The sequence below is a fragment of the Podarcis gaigeae genome (assembly GCF_964106915.1).
Source record: "Podarcis gaigeae genome assembly, chromosome: 2".
Taxonomy (NCBI): Eukaryota; Metazoa; Chordata; class Lepidosauria; order Squamata; family Lacertidae; genus Podarcis; species Podarcis gaigeae.
Window position 1 is genome coordinate 25,275,152 of NC_139679.1, and position 16,728 is coordinate 25,291,879.

The 16,728-nt window shown below is 43.0% G+C and overlaps 1 protein-coding gene and 1 long non-coding RNA gene across 9 annotated transcripts in view; one reads left to right on the top strand and one right to left on the bottom strand.

Annotated features, from left to right (window-relative positions):
* CEP112 (centrosomal protein 112) overlaps nt 1-16,728 on the top strand; it is a 219,169-nt gene that overhangs the window by 171,149 nt on the left and 31,292 nt on the right. The gene's annotated exons all lie outside the window — the stretch shown is intronic.
* The window catches only part of LOC310839281, a 78,262-nt gene that overhangs the window by 5,285 nt on the left and 56,249 nt on the right, over nt 1-16,728 (bottom strand). Inside the window, exons 3-4 of one of the 4 annotated variants that reach the window (XR_014561388.1) lie at nt 4,288-4,335; nt 1,590-1,761 (exon numbers count right to left, since the gene is read on the bottom strand). The exons of 1 other annotated variant lie outside the window; for it this stretch is intronic. This is a non-coding gene — a long non-coding RNA (uncharacterized lncRNA). Of the gene's footprint in view, nt 1-1,589; nt 1,762-4,287; nt 4,336-6,726; nt 10,343-16,728 lie in introns of those variants that run through there. 2 more of the 4 variants (XR_014561387.1, XR_014561390.1) reach the window with 2 other exon arrangements.

Genomic DNA, 16,728 nt, shown 5'->3' on the forward strand with positions numbered 1-16,728 from the left:
GATTTTCTAATTCTTTAAAAGAGCACTCATATTCTTGGTGTCACAGTGATATGCATGCATGTAAGTAGATGGACTCGCCTTTGTGACTGTTTGTAGGCTTGGGGCCAGTTGGCCTTTTTGTTTTGCATCGACTTTCTCCATGCTGTCTCTGTCCATTAGATGTTGTTTCAAAAAAGTTTGTGTGTACCCAGATTGGTTTATTTTCCAGCTATTTTGCATTATTTCTTCTCCTATGAGCTATTTCAGTATAATGGGGGTGCTTCAACTGGTATTTCTCCTAATTGGTATGTAGCAAAGATTCAGTCCCAATCCCCCATATAACTCAGGGTGTACAGATACCGGGGGGTGGGGTGGGCAGTGCCTCTGAACAAGGGGGGAATCATGCAACAAAAAGATGTATTCTAAGCAATGCAAGTTAAAACTACCAGAATGAGCCAGGGTCATCTTAATTGTAAAGATGCCATAAGTGCTTGAGGACCATATTACGTTCTTCAAATTGACATCCCTGCACATGCTTTCTTGAATAGAAATGTACTGCGGTTACATTTAACTGCAAAACAAGGACTGCATTAAGTTACCAGTACGTTTTGGCCAGGTTTGCACATAATGGTAAATTCAAACAAAGTATGGCTTACCAGCAATGAGGAAACTGTTCAAATGGTGACTGCCTGAGAACCAGTTCTCGTATCAAGAACATTTGTGGCTTGTTCTTGTGGTTTGGAGAAAAATAAACCATTTGTGCTGGTTTCCACGTAACCCTATGGCAGTGTTCTGCCTTGTTTCCTTCTGGTGTGGCAAAAGGAAGAGGGTGGGCACAGTATGAGCAGGCATGTATGTGAATGCTTGCACATTCTTGATAAGCCATACTTCGTTTAACTATGGCTTCCTGTTATATGCAGACTCAGCCTTTGTGGCAAGAAATCTTCCACTATGCTACTTTCATTATTTTTTCCTACTTTTTATATGGCATTCAATTTCTAACAGTATTTCAACATGTGTAAGGTGAGGATGAGACTTACCTTGATTTTCTCTGGTTTCTAAGGATCATGTTTAGAGAAGCAGCAACACATTTTCTTGTTCCTGATATTTCAGTCAGTGTGAAATCATTTCTTAAAGTGTTTCCCTCCAGGCAAATATGGTGAATGAAAGGTTAATCTCTGAGGGGCTACCCTTGCAAACCATTCACAATTTGAGTTACAAAGGAGGAGAAGCATCAGCCTTCATTACTAGACAAGATTGTGATTTGTATCATTTCGTAATTTTAGGGAATAGAATGATCCTCTGAAAAGCATCCTTCACCCAAAAGAAAACAATTATTCTCCAAAAACCTATTACAATGTGGAGAGATGATGCTCCTCTTCATATACAAGGTGCTATAATGTTTATATTCATCTGTTCAGTAAAAGGGAAGCTTTTTTTTTTTAGTGTCCGTGTTTGCATTTATTTTATGAATTAGATTTAGGGATTGCATCTTATTTAGAATGGGCTGCTCACATTTAAAAACGTAAAACAGGACTTGATGGAAAAATCAACAACATGGCAGCTGCACTTTCCTGGAAGTGACCGTAATGCAGCTGGAAACTGTTTACCTTTGAGAGTGGCATCTTGGCCCTCTGGGGCCTAGGTGGAATCTTATTGTCATTCCCATTGTGGCAGGTAAGTTCACTGGGCCCCAAATGGTCTTGCTGCTCTTCCTCACAGGACAGGTGGGATTGATGTGCTCAGGAAGGTGGGTGGGGAGAGAATAGGATCCCAAATTAGCTGGTAAGAGCAACGGCAAATGGAAAATGTGTCTGCTTTCTAGCACTTAGCAGTGATTTTTAGCCTGACTGAACCATGTCATTTCCTAGATTCTCACCTTACTGCTTCAGTCCTATATTCAGCTGCTTGCACTGAAAATTTCTTGATCATGAGTGGCGGCAGCTGTGAACCAGGTAGATTTGTGAATTGGCAAAAAGGTTGGCTGCAACATAATGCTATCTTTTAGAGGATGAAGGATGCACTCTAACTGGGTGAGGGTTTACACGAAGAGCTAATCTATTGAGGTAATGTTTCTACTATGAGGATTGGGGGAAAGGTGATTTAAAAATACCTTCACCTTGGCTATGACCTTGCTGGCTTCCTGTTAGAGAATGAAAGCTCTCATGCTTCTCAGTGATCAGACATGTTGCCATGCATGAGAATTACTAATCCCTTGAAAAGATCCTGGAATATTAACCTGGCCATCTCAGTACCAGTTATTTCCCCCCCCCCCCCCCGATAATAATCCACTCCCAAAGACAGGTTCTGTAATAAAACGGAAAAATGGTGACACCTGGCATGAGATGGGCTTTTAGTGCCTTTCTTAGGCACTTCTCTCTGTACAAAATTGGATTTGGATGGGAAAAGACGGCATTGTCTCAAACACGCTCCATGACCTTTCTCTGCAGACTTGTTTGTTCTGCTACCTCAAGCTGGAAAGCAGACAGATGCTACAAAGCAGCCATGTGGAATCTAGACAAACCATTTCTGTTCAGCAAAGCCTCATGCCTAGTGCTTGATCTAGCACTATTAAGAGCCACCTGAAACCACAGTCTCCTGATCCTTGATGCTGTAATCAATATCATTTTGCAATGTGTCCAGGATGCTGGACATGTTTTTACATGATCTTTTTTGTATACTGCTTAAAGGTAAAGGGACCCCTGACCATTAGGTCCAGTCGTGGCCGACTCTGGGGTTGCGGCGCTCATCTCGCTTTACTGGCTGAGGGAGCTGGCATACAGCTTCCGGGTCATGTGGTCAGCATGACTAAGCCGCTTCTGGCAAACCAGAGCAGCGCACGGAAACGCCGTTTACCTTCCCACCGAAGCGGTACCTATTTATCTACTTGCACTTTGAGGTTCTTTCGAACTGCTAGGTTGGCAGGAGCAGGGATTGAGCAACGGGAGCTCACCTGTCGCGGGGATTCAAACCGCCGACCTTCTGATCAGCAAGTCCTAAGCTCTGTGGTTTAACCCACAGCGCCACCCGCGTCCCTCTGTATACTGCTTAAATATTAAGTGTTTTAGAAATGCTTTTAAATAAACAAAATAAAACAATATCTACCCCGTAGATCTTGTAGAACTTGAACTCATATTACATTTTCCACCAAAAACTTTAATGCTCAAATCAGTTGTGGTACATAGGGTTCAAAGGCACAGCATTAGTTCATGGCTAAATAAGCTAAGACACTGATGCAATGAACAATACGCCCCGTTGGCTCTTGTTACAGGGGAATAACGTTGTAAGGGTATAACTTCAGCAGAGCAAGTAGGATATTCCTTTGGACTGGGCTAGCAAATGGGAATTCCTTCCGGAGAGATGGTCCCAAGCTCTCTGCTTGTGCTGGGTCTGGCATCTCCATGGCCTAGGCAACTGAGGAACTGTTAGCAGCAGCTCCAAGCCACACGGAGTGGACTTCTCCTGAGAGGATTGGCTAGAGGCAGGCTCTGGTGGCACCAGAGATGGTGCTGAGACAGGAGGCAAGGAGGGCACAGGAACTGGGGCCAACTGGGCACACAGCATCTGGCTGATATGAGAGGGGACAGGCTGGATCTGCCATGGGAACCCTCTCTGGGATCCAAGTTCTCATTAGTAATGTCCCTCAGGGTGACTCTGCTGTGTTTTGAGGCAGGGATATTACCCATGCTCTGCTTCCCAGGTTCGTCAGTAGGCAACTCCTCCCACACTTCGTCCTGCTCTGACCAGCCTCTCCACAACATTTCAGGGGTCATGGCAGACTCCCAACAATTGCAATCAAGGCATCTGTAAAGGTGAACGCCATTTACTGAAAGGCATCTTGTTTCTTCATTTCTGATTTTTCCTTCCCCGGTAATGTGCACCCAGTGCATGTTATGGGTGGCGCTGTGGGTTAAACCACAGAGCCTAGGACTTGCCAATCAGAAGGTCAGCGGTTCGAATCCCCGCAACGGGATGAGCTCTCATTGCTCGGTCCCAGCTCCTGCCAACCTAGCAGTTCGAAAGCACCTCAAAGTGCAAGTAGATAAATAGGTACCGTTCCAGTGGGAAGGTAAACGGTGTTTCCATGTGCTGCTCTGGTTCGCCAGAAGTGGCTTAGTCATGCTGGCCACATGACCTGGAAGCTGTACGCTGGCTCCCTCGGCCAATAAAGTGAGATGAGCACCGCAACCCCAGAGTCAACCACGACTGGACCTAATGGTCAGGTGTCCCTTTACCTTTATGTCACACTTGCCATTCAAGCAACACAGTCCAGGGAAAAATGCAAGTCTAGGAATGAACTGTACCTACCTTCAAATGTGACCGGGAATATTGTGTACCTGTTGTGGAAAGGTTTCCCTGAAAATAGAAATGTTGCAAATTACTGACGTAAACAGACTGGTCTATATGTTGAAGTTTATTGCGAAAGAATTTTAAATTGAAGTTAATTTTTAAATAACGTCAGGTGCCATTTTTCATTCAACAGTACTTTTGGGAAATGTTGCATTTTGTCCAACATGGTACATTCCCAAAATAATGCAACAGTTCACCCACTTGTTGTTTACTGTTCTTGACGGAGCCTCAAGAACATCTTATAGGGTTTTTATGAAAACCTACGAGATGGCAGTGAAGGCCGCTAAGAAGTCCTACTTCTCGGCCTCCATTGCCTCCGCTAGCTCTCACCCGGCACAATTATTTAGTATAATTAGGTCTTTAATGTCCCTTGAAGGACAGCCAAATTTAAATAACAATTCGACACACAGCTGTGAGGCATTTGCGAGCTTTTTTGCGAAGAAGGTCCTGTTGCTCCGCCATGACCTCCCTGCCAATTTGGATACAATAAAGGAACTGGAGGCCCCTCGACTGTCCTTGGGTCCAGTATTGGACCACTTTGACTGGATATCCCCAGCCGATGTGGACAGACTCCTCCAAGCTGGAAAGCCCACCACCTGTCCTCTTGACCCATGCCCGTCTTGGCTGATTAGAGCGTGTCCAGACGAGGTGCGGGCCCCCCTGGGTGATATCATCAATTTGTCCCTTTGCACCGGGATATTCCCAGGGGAACTGAAGGAGGCAGTGGTGCGTCCGCTCTTAAAGAAAACATCATTAGATCCTTTAGATCTATCCAATTACCGCCCGGTTTCGAATCTTCCATTCCTGGGTAAGGTGATTGAGAGATTGGTTGCTGAACAGCTTGGTAGGTTTCTGGATGAAACATCGGCTCTCGATCCATTCCAGTCCGGCTTCCGCACTGGTCATGGGACCGAGACGGCTCTGGTCGCCCTAACAGATGATCTCCGCAGGCAGCTGGATCGAGGCGGGTCGGGGCTGCTGATTCTTCTAGACCTGTCAGCAGCCTTCGACATGGTCGACCACAAACTCCTAGACTGCCGCCTTGCCGACGTGGGGATCCAGGGCACAGTCCTTCAATGGCTGCGCTCGTTTCTCTCTGGTCGGGGACAGAGGGTGGCGCTTGGGGGGGAATTGTCATCGCGCCACTCCTTGGTGTGTGGAGTGCCTCAGGGTGCGATTCTCTCCCCGATGCTTTTTAACATCTTTATGCGCCCCCTCGCCCAGCTTGTCCGGAGTTTTGGGCTGGGTTGCCATCAGTATGCCGATGACACCCAGCTCTATCTGTTGATGGACGGCCATCCTGACTCGGCCCCAGATACACTGACCAGATGTCTGGAAGCTGTGGCTGGATGGTTACGTGGGAGCCGGTTGAAGTTAAATCCTTCGAAGACAGAGGTCCTCTGGCTGGGACGGAGCGATATGGGATTGAGGGGGCAACTCCCATCTCTTGCGGGGGTGCAGTTAGTGCCAGCATCGTCCGTTAAGAGTTTGGGTGTAATCTTCGATACCTCCCTCTCTATGGAGGCGCAGATTACAGCTATAACAAAGGCGGCATTTTTTCATCTCCGCCAAGCTAAGCAGTTGGCTCCTTATCTCTCCCGCCCTGACCTAGCCACAGTGATCCACGCAACGGTCACCTCCAGACTGGATTATTGTAACTCGCTCTACGTGGGGCTGCCCTTGAGACTGACCCAGAAACTCCAGCGGGTGCAAAATGCCGCGTCGAGACTCCTTATGGGGTCTTCGCCGCGAGATCATATTCATCCAGTACTATACAAGCTGCACTGGCTCCCGGTGGAGTACAGGATCAGGTTCAAGGTGCTGGTTTTAACCTTTAAAGCCCTATACGGCCTAGGACCCTCGTACCTACGGGACCGCCTCTCCTGGTATGTCCCACAGAGAAATTTACGGTCTGCAAATAAAAACATCCTAAAGATCCCAAGCCACAGAGAGGTTAGGCTGGCCTCAACTAGAGCCAGGGCTTTCTCGGCCGCGGCTCCAATCTGGTGGAACGCTCTGTCACAAGAGACTAGGGCTCTGCGGGACCTGACATCTTTCCGCAGGGCCTGCAAGACAGAGCTGTTCCACCAGGCCTTTGGTCAGGGCGCAGCCTGACCCCCTCCTCTGGCAACCTGCACAGGATTTTGCTTGATGGTTGCCATTAATTTGATTTTAATTAATTTTATAATGAATGTTTTTAGAGTGTGAACTATTTTGACTGTTGTTCGCCGCCCTGAGCCCAGCTTCGGCTGGGGAGGGCGGGATATAAATAAAATTTATTATTATTATTATTATTAGTTTTTGTTTTAGACAAGTAAGATGAAATTATGAAAGATGAACAGAAATGGGCTCCCAGGTACAGAAAGTAATACATGAAACAACTTTAAATGTGTTATGGAGAAGGCAGCTTTTAGAATGAATTTAATAGTGGGCTCCTAAGAATCAAGCATCATTCAGAATGACCCTAGCCTCAAAAATCTGGGGCATCACAAAAAAGGCAGTTTAAAAAGCCAGGATTCCACCTCTTCCAACCAAGTATCAACGAAATAGCCTGTACAAAAGCCTGTGTAGGCTTTCCAATTGTCAGGCTTTGTTCTGCTTCCAGAGACTTTCTGGAATTCTGCCTTTTTCCTTTTCTCTTCTGGAACAGCATTGACTTGGAGGCTCTTCCAGCAGTGTAGGTGGAAATACAATATGAACCAACTTTTATATTCACCACCAAAAGGCTGTGGGAGCATTTGGCATTTTCAAAGCAAATGTCTGTAAGCCTACAAATTTTATTGCTGTGCAGTAAAGCTATTTGCACCTAGTTTTCAGAGTTTGACATATTAATAGAAAGTTATAGGCATTTGCATTTTCAAATGAAATATTAAACTACACCTGATATTTTCAAGAAAGGTGGACAAGCCAAAACCTGTGAGAAAAAACATGGAGGGTGTTTGGTTGGAAGGTGTGACAGAAGATGTCAATGTTCAAGTTATTAGAACTGACCCATCCCCTTCAGATAGCTTAGGAAGCAGGCTTCTATATCAGTCTGTAAAGGTGCTTTGCTTAATGCCCCTGCCAAGTAGCTTCTTAGATTCCTAAGGGAGCCCTACTCCTTAGACATATTCACATAGGATAGATCAATCAGTCAGTCAGTCAAAGGATATTAGCCATGTTGGCTTAATAGAAGCCAAGTTCGGAGTCAAGATCCAACTGAATGCCAATTTTGGGAAGAAAGAAACAGCACCTGAGGACTATTGCCTCAATTTCCCTGTTTGTTGGTTTCCAAAGGCATCTAGCTGTCCTCTTTGGGATGCTGGACAACAAGGACCTTGATCTGATCTTGGAAGGCCCAGTGATGTTCTTACGCTTTTGTGGGGAAATTCTCTATTTCAGGCAGAGGGTGAGGGTGAAATTTAAAGAGCAAAAGAACATGCATGTGCTTCCATTGATAGTAAACTGAACCTAGCCTGTTGAGACATTCATAGTCTCCTGATTTCATAACGAAGCAATATGGTATTTTATATATTGCACTAAATCTCTCCAACTGCATTTTCTTTGGCCAATTAACTATGAAATCCATTATTGTGGTTCTGGAAGCATGTAGGTTTTCATAGTGTGCCCAACCAGGAAGAGAAAGAAGTATTCTGTTTTACCATGCGGATGAGCTCAGAAAAACCTTGGGGTGCTATGCTTGCCTAAGTATTAACTACTCTGCCTTTTGTACTCTTAGCATAACTCCATTTTAAAGCCAGTTCTACAAGATAGTACCCACCCCCCTTGCTAATGCACTGTCTGAAGAAAACTAAGGAGATGGATTGAAATCATTTTTACAGATTCCTTGATAGTTACCAGCCTTGCCATAACATCTGTATTCCCTATCTTTGGAGACTAAAAAACCACTAAGGGACAGGACGTGGTGCAGCAGTCAACAACACATGCCTGGTTCCTCAAGCACAGAAGTTCCTTGCTTTTCCCACGCAACTGTCATAGGCTTCATCTGATACACTTCCCAACCCAGCCTCATTGGGTCCCTACTGCTGACTCTGCCCACCTGAGTCTTCAAGAAGATATTACTTCTCTCACATCTGTGTTTCCGGAAAGCTGTGCATGCCACATCGCTTGAGGCATAATCTGACACAGGAGTTGGCCTCCTATATCTAAAAGATATATAGTGGGGCTAGGGGAAGGGAGATGAAAAAGCAAGTTTGCTTGGTGCTTTAAAAAACCCAACAACAGAAAAAAGAGAGAAACAGATTGGACCTGTATCAATAAAAATTTGCATTGCCAAATCCTTCATACCTGATGCACTTTCTACAGACTGGGAGTCCTTCCATCTTCAGGAGACTGTTTTTGGAGATGCTGGAGAACATGCTCATTTTCTCTAGCTTTAGTAAAAATGTAGGTCTCTCCTTATAGGGCTATATTTAGGTTCCTTATGTTTTCCTTTCTAAAGTTAATGTAATTCATGTCCTTGCAATTCCCCTGAGTAAAAACAGCAATTACTGGTGCCTATGCAATAATTTGAACCGTATCAGCAGGTTCTAATTGTCTGCATACCTGGTAACACCCTTCACCACTGCTCGCTACCAAGCCACCATGCTTGGCTCACAGCTGATATTATGTGTTTCCTCAGCTCCTCTAAAATACCACACGGTAATTGACCAAATTTGGTGAAAAGTCTGGAAACTAGGAAGGGGGTAGAGGGAAACGAAAGGTGATTGATGTTTTGAGATTATAGTGTGGTTTAAGTTGTCAAGGTTAATGCACTATACTTTGTGGAAGTGCTGCCTTCCTTTTTTTTTTTTTAATACTCCGTTTTTTATGCCCTTCTGACTGTTTTCTGCTCAGTCCCCATGAGTGGTTTACAACAGTCCTCGTTTGCAGCTGGCGTTTGGCGTGCACATGAGCTTGGTGCTGCCAGCTCAGTTTTACTAGAGACCTAAAACTTCATTGCTTTCTGCAGCTACAGTTTTGCCTTCTGCTTCTTAAATTAGTGCCTTTTGCATCCAACTCGGCTGAATGAGAAGTTCCCCGTGTTTTCTTTTTTCAGTTAAGCATTCAAAATACAAATAGTACTAAGCCTTGTTATGCCGTGGTATCCTTGGTTTCGCTGCTGTTGGTATCTCAGCTGTGTAAGAAGGCAGCATTTTATTAGATGTGCGAGATGGTTTTGAAAGGGCTGAAACGCCCTACTTTTCTGCGCGCTTCTAATGAGAGAAGGCTGAGATGTAGCTGCACAAATGGGAAACCGGTGGTGCTCTGGAACTTGTTCTGCTTTCTGTTATTTTTTAATGCTTTTGCATTTTAAAAATGTCATCCATACCTCAAAAATATTTGAAATTATATATTAAAAAGTAAGAGAAAACTAAAGGGGCCCATCTTACCAGAAATGTGCCAAGCAAGCTTGGCATGAACTCATTTTGAATTGATGAAGTACTATTCAAACACTCTGGCCTTCAGAATACTTTCTACCTGTATAGGAACATTGTAGTCACGAAGGGATGGAACTGAACACCACTAGTTTCAGTATGTTTTCTTTCTCTGCCAAAGTGGCCAAGAAACTCGTAAAATCTCTGTTCCCTAAGAATACGGTTATTAGACATAAAATGGTTATTGCAGAAGAATTGCTTATGTCCTCTGCATGGCTTGTCAGTATGTGATGATTTTAACTTTCTTTTTACAGCTCCTCTTCGTTCTACTATCACCTCCCATATTCAGACTGCAGCTTTAAGTATCTCAGTAGAGTTGAACAAATTAAGGATCTCAGTATAGTTCAAATGGTTGTAGTCGAATGTTGAGGACAGTAACCATAAGGATTTGTGGTGCATATGCTCGTAGATGTATTTGATTAAACAGCTTTGACAGGAAATAAATAGAGAAATGGGAGTAGTAACAGTACATTAAAAAAACAACAACTGGCAGAATTGCTGGGTTCCACTTTGAAAATGTTTGGAGCCTAGAGAAGTGAGTTCTGATCTGCCAAAAACAGATTGAATTCTCCTTTTCTCTGGCTGGAATAATAAATCTGAAATGAATTTCTTCATTATTATTATTATTATTATTATTATTATTATTTATTAAAATATTCATATACTGCCTATTATGAAAATATCTCAAGATGGTTTACTATTAATGATACAATAACAATAAAATAGATCAAGCAGCATCGTCAGTCATTTCAAAAACTACGGAAAAGTTATGACAAGTGAATATCCTTACTGGCAATTAAACAAAGGGTGGACACCACGTGATTGCAGTTAGTGTCACCTGTAGTTAGATTCTAAATCTCTGAAACTTCAACCTCGCATCTGCAATGATTTAATGAACTATGATTCCGGAAATCCATGAGAAATGCCACATTATCAGAACTGATGGCACCTATGCCAGGTTTCATTGAAAGTTTTATGACTTCTATACTAGGGTTGCCATATTCCCAAGAGTGAAAAAGGTTTGTTTTGTGTGACGTTGTTGAGCTTGTATTAAATTAAATGAGGTGTTTCCAATGAACTGGAAGTCAAAAACCACAGCTTTTTTTCAGCTGGAACTCCCCAGACTTCAGTTCTGGCACCTCCCCAATGGGTACCATTGTCATTACAGTGGTACCTCGGGTTTCATATGCTTCAGGTTACATACGCTTCAGGTTGCAGACTCTGCTAACCCGGAAATAGTGCTTCAGGTCAAGAACTTTGCCTCAGGATAAGAACAGAAATTGTGCTACGGCGGCGCGGCGGCAGCAGGAGGCCCCATTAGCTAAAGTGGTGCTTCAGGTTAAGAACAGCTTCAGGTTAAGAACGGACCTCCGGAACGAATTAAGTACGTAACCCGAGGTACCACTGTATGTCAGTTTACCTCATAACGCCAAGAGGTAGTTCAGACTAAAACATCCTGTTGCCCAAGGGCCAGGTTAAAGCATGAGGGGGAAATCTAGCAGTTTAGTCCCCTCTGGAATATTACCGTCTGAATTATCATTTTCCTTGGCTTAACGAATTAAGTACTTAACCCAAGGTACCATTGTATAAGAGAAGAAGAGAGGACTTCATGATGAGTCTTGGCACCTCTTTTTCTAGAAAAACAGCACGGGCCCAAACAATTTCTGTTAGGTCAGCAAAGTACTTATTATTACTTGTCCTCGGGGTTTTTGTTTCAGATATAATCCCTGCTCAATTATTTTGTTTTAGATATAATCCCTACTTTCATCCATCCTTACATAGCTGTTTGGCTTTATGTGGAATTCACCTGTGCTAATTTTCAGTTTAAATGTTCACAAAAATCAAAGACCTACTGTTATTTGTAAGGCAAATTCCTCCTCTATCAGCCCCCAAAGTCTATAGATAGAGGAAGCGGTGATGCAAATCAACGAAGTGGAATTAAAATCTGGAAAAATGAGCATGCTTATTTTTTTAAATCAAGTCTTCTTACCAGTTTGTGAAAGGCTTTCAAAAACTTGACAATGAATATGAGTATAAAAGAAAGCTGCAGTAAATTTTCCATTTACATAAAAAATACTTTAAAATCCAGAAGAGCATGTGAAATGTAGATATGCTTTTCCATATAATTTATGCTGACAAGCATCTTTGCCATATCTTTCTGTAACTCACTAGATCAGGGACTTTGAGGAACAAGCTTTCTTGGAAATCAGTAGAAGTTAGTATGACTTAAAAAGACACACACTCACATGCTACTAATGGAACTGTATAGCAAATATTTGAAAAGGCAGTCATCTTTTCCCTCAGGCTAATAAGATTAAGTTCTAATAATCTTTTTGACCAGCTGCTGAAGACATTATTCTCATTTGTTTTTCTTACGTAAATTAGCTAAATCGCAGTCAAATATTGAAACAAAATAAAAGAAAACTTAAAAACTCTTAATTCACCCTCTTTATTGACTCTTAATTGCCTTTGCAATTGGACTACCTTATCTTAAAGGCTTGATGAAGAGTTTTGTGTGACTTGACTGTCCTCCCTTGCCAAGCACTGTTGGCTCAAAGACATAATATTTAAAAGATTTTGGGTGCTTTTCACATCACAGATTGAATTGTCAGGCCATATTGATTCAAGCCAGCTTTTGCTCAGTTCAAATAGCAAGTAGATAAATAGGTACCACTCCGGCGGGACGGTAAACGGTATTTCTGTGCACTGCTCTGGTTTGCCAGAAGTTGCTTAGTCATGCTGGCCACATGACCCGGAAGCTGACTGCGGTCAGACGCTGGCTCCCTCGGCCTATAGAGCGAGATGAGCACCGCAACCCCAGAGTCCTAGGTAAAGGGGTACATTTACCTTTACCTAGGATATAAAAGCACTAACAAATATAGGGCGTGGTATTCAATTAAATAATTGCGTAAGCGGAATGATTTCTGCTTGGGCAATGGGAATTCCCCCTTCTCTTCTCCTCCCCTCCGCCCACTATCCTCAGTTCTGCGCTGGCAGGTTGGGGGAAATCTAGAACAGATTTAGTGGCGTCTGGCGGGGGGAGGGGGAGGAAAAGTTTTCTTGTGCAAGCGGAAGTAGTTTTGCTTGTGGAAGACGCTACTTAACGCTACTTTGAATACAACCCAATGTCATGTTCGTTTTATGATATTGGGGTTATTTATATAAATGAACTATATTGCACGTTACAATCTGTTAATAAAAGTAAATGTAAAAACAAACAAACAAGTAGTAGTTCTATGAAGCCTAATGGGTCAATCTCTCATACTCTTTTCTGCGATCAGCATAATGGTCTGTTTGATACACCACAATTCCATGGACCCAATCACAATCTCATCCCTGCTAAGCATGGTTGTTGTGCCCTCTTTGTGACAAAAAAGGTCAATCCACTTTCCTTGCTGTTAGATTATCTGAGGTTCGTTTTCACTGTGGAAGCAGGATGGAATGGTCCAGTGGTACATTTTATAGCAGTCAGATGAGGACCCTGCCTCCATCTTTTCCCTATTACCCCGAGAAAGCTGGGATTCAGCAGGGGTCAGGAGTGAGTTCAAGACTTTGCCAACTGAATGATTCTTAAGTCTTGCTGTATGTGATCTGGACCAAGGATTAAGCCATTAAATTCTTACCTGGCACTCCCTCTGATTAATTTGTTTTTTTGTGTGTGTCTGTGTGCTTCATAGTTCTGAAATCAAACCCAAAGGGCTGGCTGTATTTAAAGGGGAGAAAAACAACCTTAACATGTATGCTTTGAGACTGATAACAAACTCTGCAGTTCAAGCTTTAATAACTAGAGGGAAGCTAAGAAACTTCAAAAAGTGGTGTGATAATGTTTTTGACAATGCGTCAGCTAAATGTTAGACAGAATCTTTTAAATCCTCTCAATATAAGTAGTTTTAAATTGGAAGTTTTGAACTTTTTCCTCCACAAGTGTATGCTAAAGCTGTTCTGGTATCTTTGAGTTTAGAAGATCTATTTTCTGAAAAACATGAGTTTTTATCTAAGTTGTTTCCTCTTGCCCAACTGAAGCAAAAATGCATTAGATATCCTAACCAACTGTACTAGCAATACACCAATATTAATATTCTAGCCTTTAAAATATTTATCTAGAGGGTACTGTTTTATGCAGTGATCTCTGACCTTTGAGTGATCTCCCACTAGCACTCTTGACAGTAATCCAAAAGGCTGCTGATGTCAGTGGGAAGGCTTCTCAGTGAATGATATAATAGATCAGTGTTGGGGTGGGTGGGTGCTCAGTTTCGGTAGATACTGTATTTTTCACTCCATAAGACGCACTTTTTCCCTCCTAAAAAGCAAGGGGAAATGTGTGTGCATCTTATGGAGCGAATGCAGGGGGGAGGCAGGCAGAAAAATCCCCCAAGAGCCGCACACAAGCTCCGCACAGCTCTTGTGGGCTTTTCCCCAGGAGGCAGAAGGAACTGACGCGGCCAGTCAGTCCCTTCTCCCTCCACGTAGAAAAGCCCGCAGGAGCCACGCACTCCTTAAAGGGTGAGCGGCTCCTGTGGGCTTTTGTGGGAGGTAGGGGTATTGCCATAGCCGTGCGCAGGCCCTCCAGCCGGGAGAGGCTGCGCGTGGCTATGGCTTCTTTAGCCGCGCGCAGCCTCTCCCGGCTGGAGTGGTTGTGCGCGGCTAAAGAGGAAGCCAAGACAGCGAGCAGGATCCATCCCGCTGGCTGTCTTGGCTTCTTTGCTCTTTGGGACTGGGGGGGGAGGGGGAATAAGATTTTTTTTTTCTTGATTTCCCCCTCTAAAAACTAGGTGCGCCTTATGGTCCAGTGCGCCTTATGGAGCGAAAAATACGGTAAATGTGGCCCTGCAGGCCTCTCCATCAGGTCCTCAGGACTTCCGCCAGAAACAAACAGTTGATTCAGAGGCTTATTTTGCACAGTCTCTACATAAAAATAGCCTTTGGACGAAAAATATTTCCCCAATAGTTGCTCTACTGCAAAACAAAATGTTCCCTTTAGGAGTAGATAACTTTTTTTCCATTTTTTTCAACATGAGCTCATGGTGGAATTGATTGAGTTCAAATGCTGACAGGAGTATCAATTCACACTCAACCATATGGGAAGAAAACCCCTGACCCAACTGCCCCAATGTCAGAAAGGATAGGGAAACCTGCTATCCTATTTGTTAATGGGTAACCCAATTTTGCACTTTGTGTGACTGGGAATGAACTTTGGTAATATTTCGTAATGTGCAAGGCCAAAGTTTGGCGCCCTCAAATGGATATTCTCAGTTATGGGTCGCCTCAATTTTGCGCACCCCCCCCCCCCATTTTGACACCCTATGTGAAGGAACTGCTCACACCACCCTAAATTTGGCGCTGCTAGTAAATGCAAGCCCATCTGATCAGCTGAAGCTGAAGGCACCCCTGGCAATGCCAACACGACTGGCACAAAACAAAAAGGGAAAGGAAATCTTCAGGCCCCAGCTCCTTAAAAAGGGGACAACTGCTGCCCTCCTAAGCAGATCTTCAGAAATGGTTAGACTCCTGTAGTTTTGGCAGGGGGCTTTGGAGGGGCACATAAGAAACCCCTGCATTTGGCATGCTTTACAGATTGTGATGTTAACACATTACCTGGACCTATTAATACTGTAAGCACTGTTTTCATTTCTGATTTTGTAATTCCAAGAATCATTCTACCTGATTTCATTGTTTAGATTTTAATTTGCTCCAGAGTAAGGTGAAGAATTCAAAGGTATCACACTTCAAAGAATAAAACCGTTCTTGTTTCATTTTAATAGGCATATGTTTAAGTATTTTTCTTAATCATTGTGTTCCAGTAGTCAGAAAAACGTTTTGAACAGTGCTAAAAAATATGAGTTGGAGAAAAGGATGAAACATAAGAAAATGTTAAGAGTCTTTAAAGAACTTCTTGAGCTTATAGCTGCCTGGGTTCCTAGATGAAAAACAGTATTTGAGTAAATTTTTAAGAACAGGGAATCAAACTGAACAATAACAATTTGTGTTATCAATTGTATTTTTTTCTACTTTACCCATAATTTACACAGCAATACTGTCTCTACCGCACTGTACAACTAGTTTACATGAATGTAATGGGCAAATTAATAGTGGTCCAGTTTGCATGCAATGTTAATGCATCATTTAAAATAAACTTTGCTTTAACATGCACAGGTACTTTGCTCCTCCCTGGCTCCTGATAGAGCCATGCAGCAGAGGGAACATGCCTAAAACAAGCCAGAGTCTGGCCTATTGTAAGGTGTGAAGCCAAGACCATGGTTTGTTCTCTCCAAACAAACCACAACTGGTAAGCCACAAACAAACCTTGGCTTCTAAGTCAAGACCAGGGGAGAACAATCATTTACTTTGAACAGTGGTTTCTTGTTATGTGTGAACCAGACCAGTATAAGGTGTGTCAAACCAGACACAGGTTTGTTGCTTGATAGTTCTTGCTCGGGAATGGATTCTTTTCACCACTTTCCCACATTGTAAGGTTCTTAGCATGTCAGTATCCTGCCAGGGATTGATCTCACAACTTATTCAACACCATGGGCTAAATCTACAGTGAGTTTGAGAAATGCTGTTGCATTAAGAAGCAGAGGTTGTTCCTTTATGTGGTGGTGTAAATCCTCACTAGGATTTTTCAGTGTCCTGGAGAGATTGTGTATATGCAATACAAAAACTCTCCAATATATTTCAGTACTGGGTGTAGTACAAAATACAACTTTCCACCCTTGCAGACATTAGGGTCAATTTCAGTTTATCTCCAGCCCCTATTTTTTGTTTTCAGAATAAAGAAATAGAGACTTCAATACTGGAGTTTGTATTGGACAAGTAGCTCAATGAGTAGCGGAGCAATAATTCAACATCAAAGAGAGAGCTTCTTAGATATATTGGTATTTTGCAACAACTGCAAAAGTTCCCACCAGAAAAGAATTTTTCCATATGTGCACATGTGCCTTAAGTTAACTGCATACACTTTTGTTTTGTTTTCCTTGTACAG